This window comes from Elephas maximus, chromosome 16 (genome assembly GCF_024166365.1).
Source record: "Elephas maximus indicus isolate mEleMax1 chromosome 16, mEleMax1 primary haplotype, whole genome shotgun sequence".
Classification (NCBI taxonomy): Eukaryota; Metazoa; Chordata; class Mammalia; order Proboscidea; family Elephantidae; genus Elephas; species Elephas maximus.
In genome coordinates, this window is record NC_064834.1 from 33,648,941 (window position 1) to 33,663,215 (window position 14,275).

The 14,275-nt window shown below is 38.0% G+C and overlaps 1 protein-coding gene and 1 pseudogene across 1 annotated transcript in view; one reads left to right on the plus strand and one right to left on the minus strand.

The window, feature by feature from the left end:
- PCDH15 (protocadherin related 15) overlaps positions 1-14,275 on the plus strand; it is a 999,309-nt gene that overhangs the window by 207,552 nt on the left and 777,482 nt on the right. The window lies entirely within an intron of this gene.
- Positions 4,962-6,349, minus strand: LOC126059617 (ADP-sugar pyrophosphatase-like; annotated as a pseudogene).

Consider the following 14,275-nt stretch of genomic DNA (forward strand, 5'->3'; position numbering starts at 1 on the left):
GATAGGAATAGTGCTGCTCTTCTGTTACTAAGTGGTGAACTATGGGATAGAGTCAGTTCTCTATGATTCTCCTGTTTGATGTTATTAATAATATTACTAATAATACTATTACCTGTTAGAATGTAAGTGCAAGAAAGATCAAGAGATTTGGTCTGCATTTTGAACTACTGTATCCTAACACATAGTAGGTACTCAATACACGTTTGGCAATTAATGAATGAATTTATTGCAGCTTCTTATATAACAGACATAGTATTTTCTGATGTAATTCTCGTAATAAACCTGGATAGCATTATTGAAGCACAGTTATAGATGAACAAACAGGAGTTGGGGGAGTATAAATAACTTGCCCAAGTCCCCTGAAATAATCAGTTCAAGAAAGTATTTGATACCAAGTACGTCTTACTCCTGGAAACCCTGGTGGCATAGTGGTTAAGGGCTATGTCTGCTAACCCAAAGACTGGCAGTTTGAATTCATCAGTTGCTCCTTGGAAAACTCTATGGGACAGCTCTACTCTGTCCTACAGGGTTGCTATGAGTTGGAATTGGCTCAACGGCATAGGGTATAGAGGTATAGGCTAAGTCATTGTGCTTAGCCTCTGTTCTTCAATTCACACCCTTCTGCTTGCCTATCCACTGAGAAGTCCTGGCATCATTCATTCAGAAAATTTTCAGATCTTTCATTTCTTTTCATTTTTAAAGTCTATTCTCAGGTCTGGATCCTAAATATTTCTGTCTGAGCTATTATAGCAGGTCCTTTTGAAGACAGGTCTAGCAAAATGTAAAATAGGCGAAGTGTGTTTTTAACATTACTTTATCTCATCTTTTGACACCAAGCTTATCCCATCTCCTTGCACCCGATTCATGAATCCTACTTTATTTCCCACTTCCACATTTTTTTAGATTATCTAGCTTATTAACCCATATTGAAGCAATAAGTGTTTTTTTTTTTTTTTAATGGGTTAGTATGTTGCCTTTCCAGGTGTTATAATTGCATTTTAATGAGAATATTGTGAAGTTAATATATTAATCCTCTGCACTGCCTCTAATGATGAGATTTTTCATACGTTGGAAGATTTAACAGAAAATCCACTCAAGCTTACCCCCAGGAAGCCATTTCTCTGCACCTCTTCAAATTGTGTCTGTTTTCTCACACTTCTTGCCCTTCACAAAAAGGTTGAACTGGTGTCTTCTTCCTCTACCCATGTGCTAAAACTCCTGCTCTTTTGAGACCCATGTTTGCCCTTGTGCAAGTCTATCTTCTCAGCAGTCTATCCTCATTAAAAAGTCGGGCTCAAAGTTCTTCCTCTCATCCTCATTAAAAACTTGGGTTCAAAGTTTTTCCTCTACCTCCAGTCCTCTTATCATCCTTGTGCCTTTACTATCTGCACCATGATAATATGTTTGACACACTGGCCTCTTAGTTCCTTGATCTTCTTATTTTTGATGACTGTCTTCAATCTACCTTGAGTACTCACAATCCAGTGTCAAGCCTTAGAACTCAATAGAACTGGAATTAGGATGAGGCAAATAAGGCACTTGCTTTTTGTACAAACGTTTTAAGAGGCTGCTAAAAATCTCAATACTTAAGATAAATGATATTTTAAAGTAATATTTTTTAAAAAATGTAAACATTGTTACAAAGACCCCATAATAAACATTATACTGAATTTTTTAATAAGGGGGAGATCAGTAATTGAAGTTAAATGCAAAAAATTATATAAGATTGTCACACTTAGTCAAGAGGAATTTTCAAACATAACAGCTCTCCCAATTGAAAATGAGGTAAGCAAAAAAAGTAGATTTTGAAAATATCCTTGATGAGTTTGCTTCCATTAAAGCCAGGAAAGTAAAATTTAATAAATCCTGGGTTTGGCATAAATAAAATACTTAAGAAGGTGGTGTGTTTTGACCTCAAATTCTCATAAAAAGGTCAGACTTAATGGTCTACTGAGACTAGAGGGACCCAGAGGTCATGGTCCTCTGACCCTTAGTTAGCCCAAGACTGGAACCATTCCCGAAGCCAACTCTTCAGACAGGGATTGGACTGGGTGATAAGACAGAAAATACTGGTGAAGCGTGAGCTTCTTGGCTGTAGTAGACACATAAGACAATGTGGGCAACCTATCCAGAGGTGAGATGAGAAGACAGAGGGAGATAGGAGCTGGGTGAATGGGCATAGGGAATACAGGGTGGACAGGAGGAGTGTACTGTCTCATTAGGGGGAGAGCAGCTAGGAGTACATGGCAAGGTGTGCATAAGTTTTTGTGTGAGAGACTAACTTGGTTTGTAAACTTTGGCTTGAAGCACAATAAACTTAAAAAAAGGTGTGTTTCAATGTCAAACCCTACTGTCTTAGTCATATAGTGCTGCCGTAACAGAAATACCATAGATGGGTGATTTTAACAAACAGAAATTTGTATCCTTACACTTTAGGAGGCTACCCACTACCCACTGCTGTAAAGTAGATCCTGACGTGTTGCAACACTACAGGACAGAGTAGAACTGCCCCATAGGGTATCCAAGGCTATCAATTTTTTGGAAGCAGACTGACACACTTCTCTCTCACAGAGCAGCTGATAGGTTCAGAACTCTGACCTTTTGGTTAGTAGATGAGTTTGTTAAACACTGTGCCACCAGAGCTCCTTAGGAGGCTAGAAGTCCAAATTCAGAGTGCTGGCTGTAGGGAAAGGCTTTCTCTCTGTCAGCTCTGGAGGAAGGTCCTTGTCTCTTTTGACCTGCTCCCCTTGGGATATCTTCATGTGGCTTGGCATCTATCTTCCCCCAACTCTGCTTTCTTGCTTGCTTTTGTGATCTCTTTTATGTCTCAAAAGGGATTAATTTAAGACTCTCCCTATACTAATGCCAGTCATTAACATAACAAAGAAAACTCATTCCCAAGTGGGCTTATAACCACAGCTATAAGGGTAAAGATTTAGAATACATATTTTGGGGGAACAAAATTCAATCTGTAACAGCTACTTTTCAATTTTTCATTATTTTCTCAACTAATTTAATATTCTGAAAAATATAACTATTAAAAATCACATAAAATATGTATAAAGCATCTCACATATTTCTTTTGCCTTAATCTCCAAAAGGTTCCACAGGTCACTGTCTAATACCAATTTTAAGTGCTCCATCGTGTCAGTGTCATTTCTCACACCACTGTCTATTCCTGGAATAGTGAGATACACACATAAACACAAATACAACTTTGTTAGATTGGCACTGGGATTCTGTGCCCCTTTTTTGTTTGTTTGTTTGTTTTTCTAAGGCTGATTGCATCCTCCTCCCCATGTCGTAATATGGGTTAAAAACAAAAACCCGTTGCCTTTGAGCTGATTCTGACTCATAGTGACGCTGTAAGACAGAGTAGAACTGCCCCATAGAGTTTTCAAGGAGCGCCTGGTAGATTTGAACTGCCGACCTTTTGGTTATCAGCCATAGCACTTAACCACTGCACCACCAGGGTTTCCGTAATACGAGTTACTGCCTTTTAACTGTACATTTTATCTAAAAACCCGGAGAGTGTTGGAAGTCAACATAATCTCTGACTCCCAGTGGCATTAAGATTGCCAGCTACAAGAAATCTACTTCTGAGACTTTTGTGTGTCTTAAAATCCTGAGCAAGAAACTCTAAAAGATTCTTGGTTTATTTGATAAATTATTTAATGACACAAATTTTTCAGTCTTTCTTTAAGATTTGTTTGTTCAGGGTTTCCAGCATTTTAGGGGCTTCCTTGGAGTGGAATGATCCCAGTCAGACCTATTGTCCAAGTCTATTGTCTAAGCCTTTAACTTCAAACTTGGTCTGGAAATCCCCAAAACTCAACCCTGCACTGGAAAAATTACTGTAGTTCTTTTTGTATAAACTTCACTAATAATTCATTGTGACATAATCATCTACCCCAATCTCGGTGTCCCTGACATCTGCTTACTGGAATAAAACACTTTAAAATAAATTAATCACCCTAAGTGCTATTGGAATGGAAACCCTGGTGGAGAAGTGGCTAAGAGCTGCAGCTGTTAACTAAAAGGATGGCAGTTTGAATCCACCAGGCACTACTTGGAAACCCTATGGGGCAGTTCTACTCTGTCCTTTAGGGTCCCTAGGAGTTGGAATCAACTCGACGACAATGGGTTTTATGTGCTATTGGCGTAGTGGTTAAGTGTTTGGCTGCTAAGCAAAAGGTCAGCAGTCCAAATACACCAGCTGCTCCTTGAAAACTCTGTCCTATAGGGTTACTCTGAGTCCGAATCAACTCCATCGCAACGGGTTTTGCTTTTTTTTATTTCGGAAAAATAGATATATCTGTTCTTTTACAAATATGTGTGACATTTTGATTCTAGGGGGTTTTTATATTGCAAAAGTTTCCCATGAAAGTTCATAAATGAAATTTTTTATGACCATCAAGCAAGAGCGATTAAAAACAACAGATGATTGAATGGTTTATTGCACTTAAATATTGCTATCCTGTTATTATTCACAATAAAATTTTAGTGTATTTTCCAGTATATATATATATATATTTTTATGTGTGTATATGTATACAGAGAGAGAAAGAGAAAGAGAGAGTCTTGGTGGCACAGTGGTTAAAAGCTTAGCTGCTAACCAAAAGGTCGACAGTTGGTATCCACCATCTGCTCTTTGGAAGCCCTACGGGGCAGTTCTACTCTGTCCTATATAGTCACTATGAGTTGTAATCAACTCGAAGGCAACAGGCTTGGTTTAGTTATATCTATATATATATACATATAGATATAAAATACATACACATTATATATTCATATTCCAATATGAGATATATTTACACATACATGTATTTGCATCCTATATTGCTTTTATGTTGTGAAAAAGCTAATTTCAAATCTGCATTAAACTATGTTGAATACAAAGTCTGAGTGAAGAAGGTCTGGTGGACTTGTTTACAAAAATGTGGCCAGTGTCTTTTTTGGCTTTAAAATCTCAGGAAGGGCACTTCGAATGGCTTAGTGTTTGCATGTTTCAACACCAGAGCATAGCAATAGACTCTGGTATCCACTGTAAGATGTTCTTCAGCTACCAGAGCATCAAGTCTCTTCAGTAGGTCATTCTTTGGAAAGGAAATTACTTCCACAAATTCACCATCCCCAGGCTTTGGCTCTTTGTTGTCGTTTTTAGGTGTCGTCGCATCAGTTCTAACTCATAGCAACCCTATGCACAATAGAATGAAACATTGCCTGATCCTGTGCCATCCTTGTAATTGTTGCTATGTTTGCCCCATTGTTGCAGCCACTGTGTCAATCCATCTCATTGAGGGGCTTCTCCTTTTTCCTTGACCCCATACTTTACTAAGCATGATGTCTTTCTCCAGGAACTGATCCCTCCAGATAACATGTCCAAAGTATGTGAGATGCAGTCTCTCCATCCTTGCTTCTAAAGGGGCATTCTGGTCATACTTCTACCAAGACAGATTTGTTCATTCTTTTTGGCAGTGCATGGTATATTCAGTATTCTTTGCCAACACCACAGTTCAAAGACATCAGTTCTTCTTTGGTCTTCCTTATTCATTGTTTAGCTTTCACACGCATATGGAAAAAAAAAAAAAAGGCGATCGAAAATATCATGGCTTGGGTCAGGTGCACCTTAGTCTTCAAGGTGACATCTTCACTTTTCGACATTTTATAAAGGTCTTTTTGCAGCTGATTTGCCCAATGCAATGTGTCTTCTGATTTCTTGACTGCAGCTTCCATGGGTTGATTGTGAATCCAAGTAAAATGAAATCCTTGACAACCTCAATCTTTGCAGCTCAACATAGAGAAAGCAAAATACCCTCACAACTGAACCAATAAGCAACATCATGATAAACAGAGAAAAGATTGGGGCTTTGGCTTAGGTCTTACATTTTCATGATCATCCCCATTAATGATACTGCTATGATATGCACCGTACAATTTGACAAACCTGGATCCATACATACAACTGGAGAACATTCAACAATGTCACATTTATAACCAGTTCCTTCCTCAAGCTCTGGAAGAGCAGCTACTTCTGGGCTCTCATTATCGTCCATGAGGCCTGCAGAGAATTCTGTGCAGTAGCCACCCCTTGGTGATCTAAGCTGTTTCATCAGAACAGTACATTCATAATGAAGAATTCTTTGCAGCACTGGGATAATTGCCACACCACAGACAGACTGTCTTTTCCTGGTTGTACATTTCACAGTATCCCAGGTTCTAGTTTTACCAGTAGGATCCATGTAATTTTTTTTTTTTTCAAGCTTGATGCATTTTGCTTCTGAAATTAACTCCTCTAAAATAACAGACTGGTTGTTTGAGAAGAATCCATTGGTTCTTGGTTTTCCATTTTCAAACTAGTTAGTCTTTACAGTACTCAGGTAAGAAGTTCATGTCCGAGGTGTACATATACATGTAAAACGAAACCAAGCCTGTTGCCGTGGAGTCAATTCTGGCGTATAGCAACCCTATAGGACAGCATAGAACGTCCCCCTAGGGTTTCCAAGAAGCAGCTGGTGGATTCCAGCTGTTGACCTTTTGGTTAGCAGCAGAGCTCTTAACCACTCTGCCACCAGGGCTCCTTGTATATACATACATGCATGTATGTACATATATATGTGTGTGTATATATTTATAAAATATATATATATATATATAAACATTGTAAACAGTTTTGCACTTATGCCAAACTATCTAACTGTATATTGTTTCTACCTCAGCATGTACCTTTTAATTTTGGTATATCATGCCGAAAATCCCATGCTTTCTTCAATATAAGAATCGTTTTAAAATTACATTGCAACAATCAATTTTTACACGTTATTCTTTGAAACCACATTTCAAATCAGTCTGAGCCCTTCATGAAGAAAAAATAAACAAATACAATTGAATATAAAATTTCAATATGGAAATTAAAAAAAAAGATTCCTTGAGGCTTACTAAGATCTTCTTACTAATATTTGAGTTCTATTTTTTTTTATAGTTTAGTGTAATAATGGTACTTTATAACGTCTTTCATATTTTGTCTTCCAAATCTCTTTAATGAAAACAGAAAATAGTGTCAATAGATGATATACATGTAATATAAACATAACACACTTAACATACTCTATGTTCCATTTATATGAAGTTCTAAAAGAGCCAGAAAGAGTTTATGGTGAAGTAAATGAGAGTAGCAGTATGCCTCTGTGGATGAGGGGGATACTGACTGGGGAGAAGCACAAGAGAACTTTCTAAGATGATGGTGGTGCTTTGTCTTCCTGGAATAGTGTGTTACATATGTGTACATATTTGCCAAATCTGCTGAACTACAGTGTTTACGATCTATGTATTTCCCTGCATGTAAATTATATCACATTAGAGAATAATTAGAAAAACATAGGTGAAGATTATGTTCTACTGAATTTTTCTAGGTTTACAAAGTTAATTTTTTAATTAAAAAATAAATATATAATATGTTAGGTAGTGATATGTACTGCTAAAAACAGAGAGTAAGACTCGAGAGGATGGAAGTGGGCTATCTGAGATAGCATGACAAGGAAGGCTTCTTTGGGAAAGTGGCACCTCAGTAGAGATGGAACAAATGAGGCCTTGAGCCAGGCAGGTGTCTGGGACAAGGGTGTTTCAGGTAGAGGGAAATGCAAAGACCAGGTCGAGAAGAGAAAATGCTTACTGTGTTTATATTACAGGAAAATGGCTGAAACAAATTAAGTGAGAAAAAAAAAATAACAATGAGCTAAGTTTTGAATATATATTTTTAAATGCAATTCAGTATCTTATGAACCAAAGTGTAAGAGATTAGCTATCTCCCTATTAAATATAATTTAGCTTTCTAAATGGCAAGAGGCTCTATAAGTGTACTTAAGTGTACGCAACGGATAATTTTAACTGCATAGAATCATTCAAAGCCATTACAGCAGATGCTAGAAACTTTACTGAATGAAGGTTTCTCTTTCTGTGAAGGAAATAACACAGCAGGCAGTCCTTCCATGATATAACTCTGTAACTTCTTCACCTTCCACTGGTTGCCTCTTGACATCTTAATGAAATCACTTAGATGTCTTGATCCATTTTGACTTTCTTATTGCTGCCTCAAGAAATATATTATAGGTAGTGATGAAAATCTTTTTAGGGTCATTAGAAAATTCTGCAGACAACAATAAAGCAGTTTGAACATTATAATGCTTGATTATAGAACGCAGAGTCCTTGATTATTACAACAGATACAAAAGTTATGCTACTTGATTACAGGAGTTTTTTTTTGCCTTGCCATCTGTCCTAGTTATTTAGTGCTGCTATAACAAAAATACCAAAAATGGGTGGCTTTAACAAGCAGAAAAATATTTTTTCACAGTTTAGGAGACTTCTTGTTGTTGTTAGGTGCCCTCAAGTCCATTCTGACTCATAGCAACCTGTTAGGACACAGTAGAACTGCCACATAGGGTTTCCGAGGAAAGGCTGGTAGATTTGAACTGCAGGCCTTTTGGTTAGCAGCAAAGTTCTTAACCACTATGCCACCAAGGCTCCATTTGGGTGACCAGAAGTCAGAAATCAGAGTGCCGGCTCTAGTGGAAGGCTTCCTCTCTGTATGGGCTCTAGAGGAAGGTCCTTGTCTCTTTGAGCTTCTGCTTCTGGCAGTTTTCACATGGCTTGGCATTTCTCATCTCTGCTCTGCTCCCTTGTATAATCTCTTTTATGTCTTAAAAGGGACTGACTCAAGATACACCATACACTTATCCCACCTTATTAACATAGCAAAAAAAACTCATTCCCAAATGGGATTATTACCACAGGCATGTTAGCATTTACAATGTATATTTTTGTGGGACATAATTCAACCCTTGACACCATTTAAGAAGATAAATCACCATTTGGTTTCATGACACAATAAAAAAAAAGGCCACATCATAATAGTTTGGAAGGATGAAAAGCATTCATACAAAAAATGTTCAGTGGAAACTTAAACTATATTTCTTTCTCAAATTTTTTATTAAAAACAATTATTTCTTTCTCAAAAGTATTCATTTTAGTAAAATCAATTATGTCACAAATTACACAGTCCGTATCTAAATCATCACAACCCACTTTATTTATGCACAAGAAATTATGTAGATGTTTCTGATCAATGTACCTATTCAGGAATAATTGACTCAAAATGCAGGATCTTAAGTATTCACTTCCATGTGCTTTGACAATTGCATACACGTAACTGCTACCTCACAAAAGATATAAAACAGTTTTAGCATTCCAGAGAGTATCATCATGTCCGTTCCCAACCAATTTTCTCACTCGTAGTTATTACCACCACCACCGTTATCATCGTAAGAAGCTCTGGTGGCACAGTGGTTAAGCACTCAGCTGCTAAACAAAAGGTCAGCAATTCGATCCCACCATCTGCTCCATGGGAGAAAGATGTGGCAGCCTGCTTCCATAAAGATTTCAGCCTAGGAAACCCTATGGAGCCGTCCTACTCTGTCCTATGTGGTTGCTATGAGTCAAAATCAACTAGAGGACGATGATTATTATCACAATCATTCAGAAATCTTCTATACAACTAGGTTGATATGCAGTTTCTAGTTGATCCCACTTTTACAACCTACAGACGTAGTGCTACAGCTGCTCCCTAGAGAGACCAGCTGGCTCTTCAGGTCAAGTCACAATCTGTAGGAAAATCAAGGGTGCAGAGGATGATCATATCTTTATAAATCTAGAAATGTGATTTTTATCTGCATAATGTAAGAGGTGATTGGACTTCCCCCTTCAGAGGAAGGGATCAGAAGAGCAAAACTCACCAAAGATTGGTCCATGTGACAAAATGCCAATTTGTTGATTTACCATAAGGAACATAACTGATAGAGGATTGGAATGTTTGAACCAATTAGGTTATACATTTTCTCATTGCAAGAACATAGAAATGAGAATCCAAATTTTATCCAAGTATTGCAAGTAGAATCAGAGTGAGTGAAACTCATTTAATACTGATGTTTCAGGCTTATCAAATTTTGCTAGCCCAATAACCCACTAGTGTTATAGGACAGAAAGTAACATTCTTTCTCTTAAGTTTTCTTTATTCAAGTGTATGACATTTATGATAATACAGAATGTCTGCATTCTTTGAAAATATAACAATAAAATGACACTTATAATAATATATACACAAATAATTATTTGTATATCATTTACTTTCTACTTGTTCTGTGTTAAGGACTTCTCATGCGTTTTTAACCTGATCTTCATGGCAACCCAAAAAGATAAAATTGTGTTCCCATTCTATTGATAAGGTAAACCCATTGCTGTCAAGTTGATTCCAACTCATGGCAACCTTAGGCGTTACAGAATAGAACTGCTCCATAGGGTTTTCTTGGCTGTAATCTTTGTGGAAGGAAATTGCTAGAACTTTCTTTCTAGCCTCCACTGGATGGGTTCAAACCGCCAAACTTTGGGTTAGTAGTTGAGCACAAACTGGTTGCAGCATCTAGGGACCCTATTGATGAAGTAACTAAGGCAAAATTAATCAATTTTGCCCTAAGATGTACTGATGTACTGAATACTCATCTTTCCAGGTTGTACTGGCACCTTTCTCACTAAAAAAAAAGTTTTTCCTCCTTAATTGGCCACCTAATTCACACTCTGAGTTACATTCTCAGTGTGCAAGTAGATAGGTAAACACAGATGGTAGGTTAGATTCCAGCTTTATTGCTTTTTTTTTTTTTTAATTAATTACTGGAAACTAGCCTTTGCTATCATTCCTGCCAGAACATTTAAATTACTCTAAAGGTAGAGACAGAAACAGCTTGCAAAAGACTGTCTTCTGATATTTTCACAATGGCAAAATTTAATACCATTCTGTCAATGTAAACGGGGCAGATTAACCAGTAAGCAGGGTACACAAGGGTTTACATTAAGCAAGGTATGCACCGGCTTACTTGTATTTACCTACCAATCTGTAGTGCATGATTTCACATGAGTTTCATCAAAGATGTGGTAAAAAAAAAAAATAATTGTGTACCACAGACTAGTACATAAGCACAAGTAACCCTTGTGTACCTTACTTATTGAGTAATCCAGCCCTGATAATGGTTATGCCGATTTTAATCCCTACTTAGTCAAAATTCAAAACCAAACCAAGTGCCGTCGAGTCGATTTGGACTCGTAGCAACCCTGTAGGACAGAGTAGAACTGCCCCATAGAGTTTCCAAGGAGCACCTGGTGGATTCAAACTGCTTACCCTTTGGTTAGCAGCCGTAGCACTTAACCACTATGCCACCAGGGTTTCCCCCTACTTAGTCAGAGCTCTGAATTCTCTCAGAGAGGTAAAGCAAGGCTTCACTTTTACCTTGAATTGGGTATCCTAGTTCTTTCATATTTAAATACATAACTCAGTTTAGCATCTGCTTGGATGTTCAGCATCTGTTTCTGATATATAACCATTTGGAATAAATTGTTGTTGTTGTTGTTGTTAGGTGCCATAGAGTCGGTTCTGACTAATACCGACCCTATTCACAACAGAACGAAACACTGACTCTTCCTGCGCCATCCTTACAATCGTTGTTATGCTTGAGCTCATTGTTGCAGCCACTGTGTCAATCCACCTCGTTGAGGGTCTTCCTCTTTTCCACGGACCCTGTACTCTGCCAAGCATGATGTCCGTCTCCAGGGACTGATCCCTCCTGACAACTTGTCCAAAGTATGTAAGATGCAGTCTCACCATCCTTGCTTCTAAGGAGCATTCTGGTTGTGCTTCCTCTAAGACAGATTTGTTCGTTCTTTTGGCAGTCCATGGTATATTCAATATTTTCTCCAACGCCACAATTCAAAGGCGTCAACTCTTCTTCGGTCTTCCTTATTCATTGTCCAGCTTTCACATGCATATGATGTGATTGAAAATACCATGGACTGGGTCAGGCACACCTTAGTCTTCAGGGTGACATCTTTGCTCTTCAACACTTTAAAGAGGTCCTTTGCAGTAGATTTGCCCAATGCAATGCATCTATTGATTTCTTGACTGCTGCTTCCATGGCTGTTGATTGTGGATCCAAGTAAAATGAAATCCTTGACACCTTCAATCTTTTCTCCATTTATCATGATGTTGCTCATTGGTCCAGTTGTGAGGATTTTTGTTTTCTTTATGTTGAGATGTAATCCATACTGAAGGCTGTGGTCTTTGATCTTCATTAGTAAGTGCTTCAAGTCCTCTTCACTTTCAGCAAGCAAGGTTGTGTCATCTGCATAACACAGATTGTTAATGAGTCTTCCTCCAATCCTGATGTCCCGTTCTTCTTCATATAGTCCAGCTTCTCGGATTATTTGTTCAGTATACAGATTAAATGGGTATGGTGAAAGAATACAACCCTGACACACACCTTTCCTGACTTTAAACCAATCACTATCCCCTTGTTCGGTCTGAACAACTGCCTCTTGATCTATGTAAAGGTTTCTCATATGCACAATTAAGTGTTCTGGAATTCCCATTCTTCGCAGTGTTATTCATAGTTTGTTATGATCCACACAGTCGAATGCATTTGCATAGTCAATAAAACACAGGTAAACATCCTTCTGGTATTCTCTGCTTTCACCCAGGATCCATCTGACATCACCAGTGATATCCCTGGTTCCATGTTCTCTTCTGAGACCAGCCTGAATTTCTGGCAGTTCCCTGTCAATATACTGCTGCAGCCGTTTTTGAGTGATCTTCAGCAGGATTTTGCTTGCATGTGATATTAATGATATTGTTCTATAATTTCCACATTCGGTTGGATCACCTTTCTTGGAAATAGGCATAAATATGGATCTCTTCCAATCAGTTGGCCAGGAAGCTGTCTTCCATATTTCTTGGCATAGACGAGTGAGCACCTCCAGCGCTGCATCTGTTTATTGAAACATCTCAATTGATATTCCATCAATTACTGGAGCCTTGTTTTTCGCCAATGCCTTCAGAACAGCTTCGACTTCTTCCTTCAGTACCGTTGATTCCTGATCATATGCCACCTCTTGAAATTGTTGAATATTGACTAATTCTTTTTGGCATAATGACTCTGTATTCCTTCCATTTTCTTTTGATGCTTCCTGCATCATTTAATATTTTCTCCATGGAATCCTTCACTATTGCAACTCAAGGCTTGAATTTTTTCTTCAATTCTTTCAGCTTGAGAAACATGAAGCATGTTCTTCCCTTTTGGTTTTCCACCTCCAGCTCTTTGCACATGTCATTATAATACTTTATTTTGTCTTCTCAAGAGGCCCTTTGAAATCTTCTGTTCAGATCTTTTACTTCATCAATTCTTCCTTTTTCTTTCGCTGGTCGACGCTCAAGAGCAAGTTTCAGAGTCTCCTCCAACATCCATCTTGGTCTTTTCTTTCTTTCCTGTCTTTTCAGTGACCTCTTGCTTTCTTCATGGATGATGTCCTTGATGTCATTCCACAACTCATCTGGTCTTCAGTCACTAACGTTCAATACCTCAAATCTATTCTTGAGATGGTCTCTAAATTCCGGTGGGATATACTCAAGGTCATATTTTGGCTCTTGTGGACTTGCTCTGATTTCTTCAGTTTCAGCTTGAACTTGCATATGAGCAATTGACGGTCTATTCCACAATCAGCCCCGGGCCTTGTTCTGACTGATGATATTGAGCTTTTCCATCGTCTCTTTCCACAGATGTAGTCAATTTGATTTCTGTGTGTTCCATCTGGTGAGGTCCATGTGTACAGTCACTGTTTATGTTGGTGAAAGAAGGTATTTGCAATGAAGAAGTCGTTGGTCTTGCAAAATTCTATCATTTGATATCTGGCATTGTTTCTATCACCAAGGCCATATTTTCCAACTACTGATCCTTCTTCGTTTCCAACTTTCGAGTTCCAATCACAGGTAATTATCAATGCATCTTGATTGCATGTTTGATCAATTTCAGACTGAAGCAGCTGATAAAAATCTTCTATTTCTTCATCTTTGGCCCTAGTGGTTGGTGCGTAAATTTGAATAATAGTCATATTAACTGGTCTTCCTTGTAGGCATATGGATATTATCCTATCACTGACAGCGTTGTACTTCAGGATAGATCTTGAAATGTTCTTATTGAGGATGAATGCAACACCATTCCTCTTCGAGTTGTCATTCCCAGAATAGTAGACTATATGATTGTCCATTTCAAAATGGCCAATACCAGTCCATTTCAGCCCACTAATGCCTAAGATATTGATATTTATATGTTCCATTTCATTTTTGACGATTTCCAATTTCCCTAGTTTCATACTTCGTACATTCCAGGTTCCGATTATT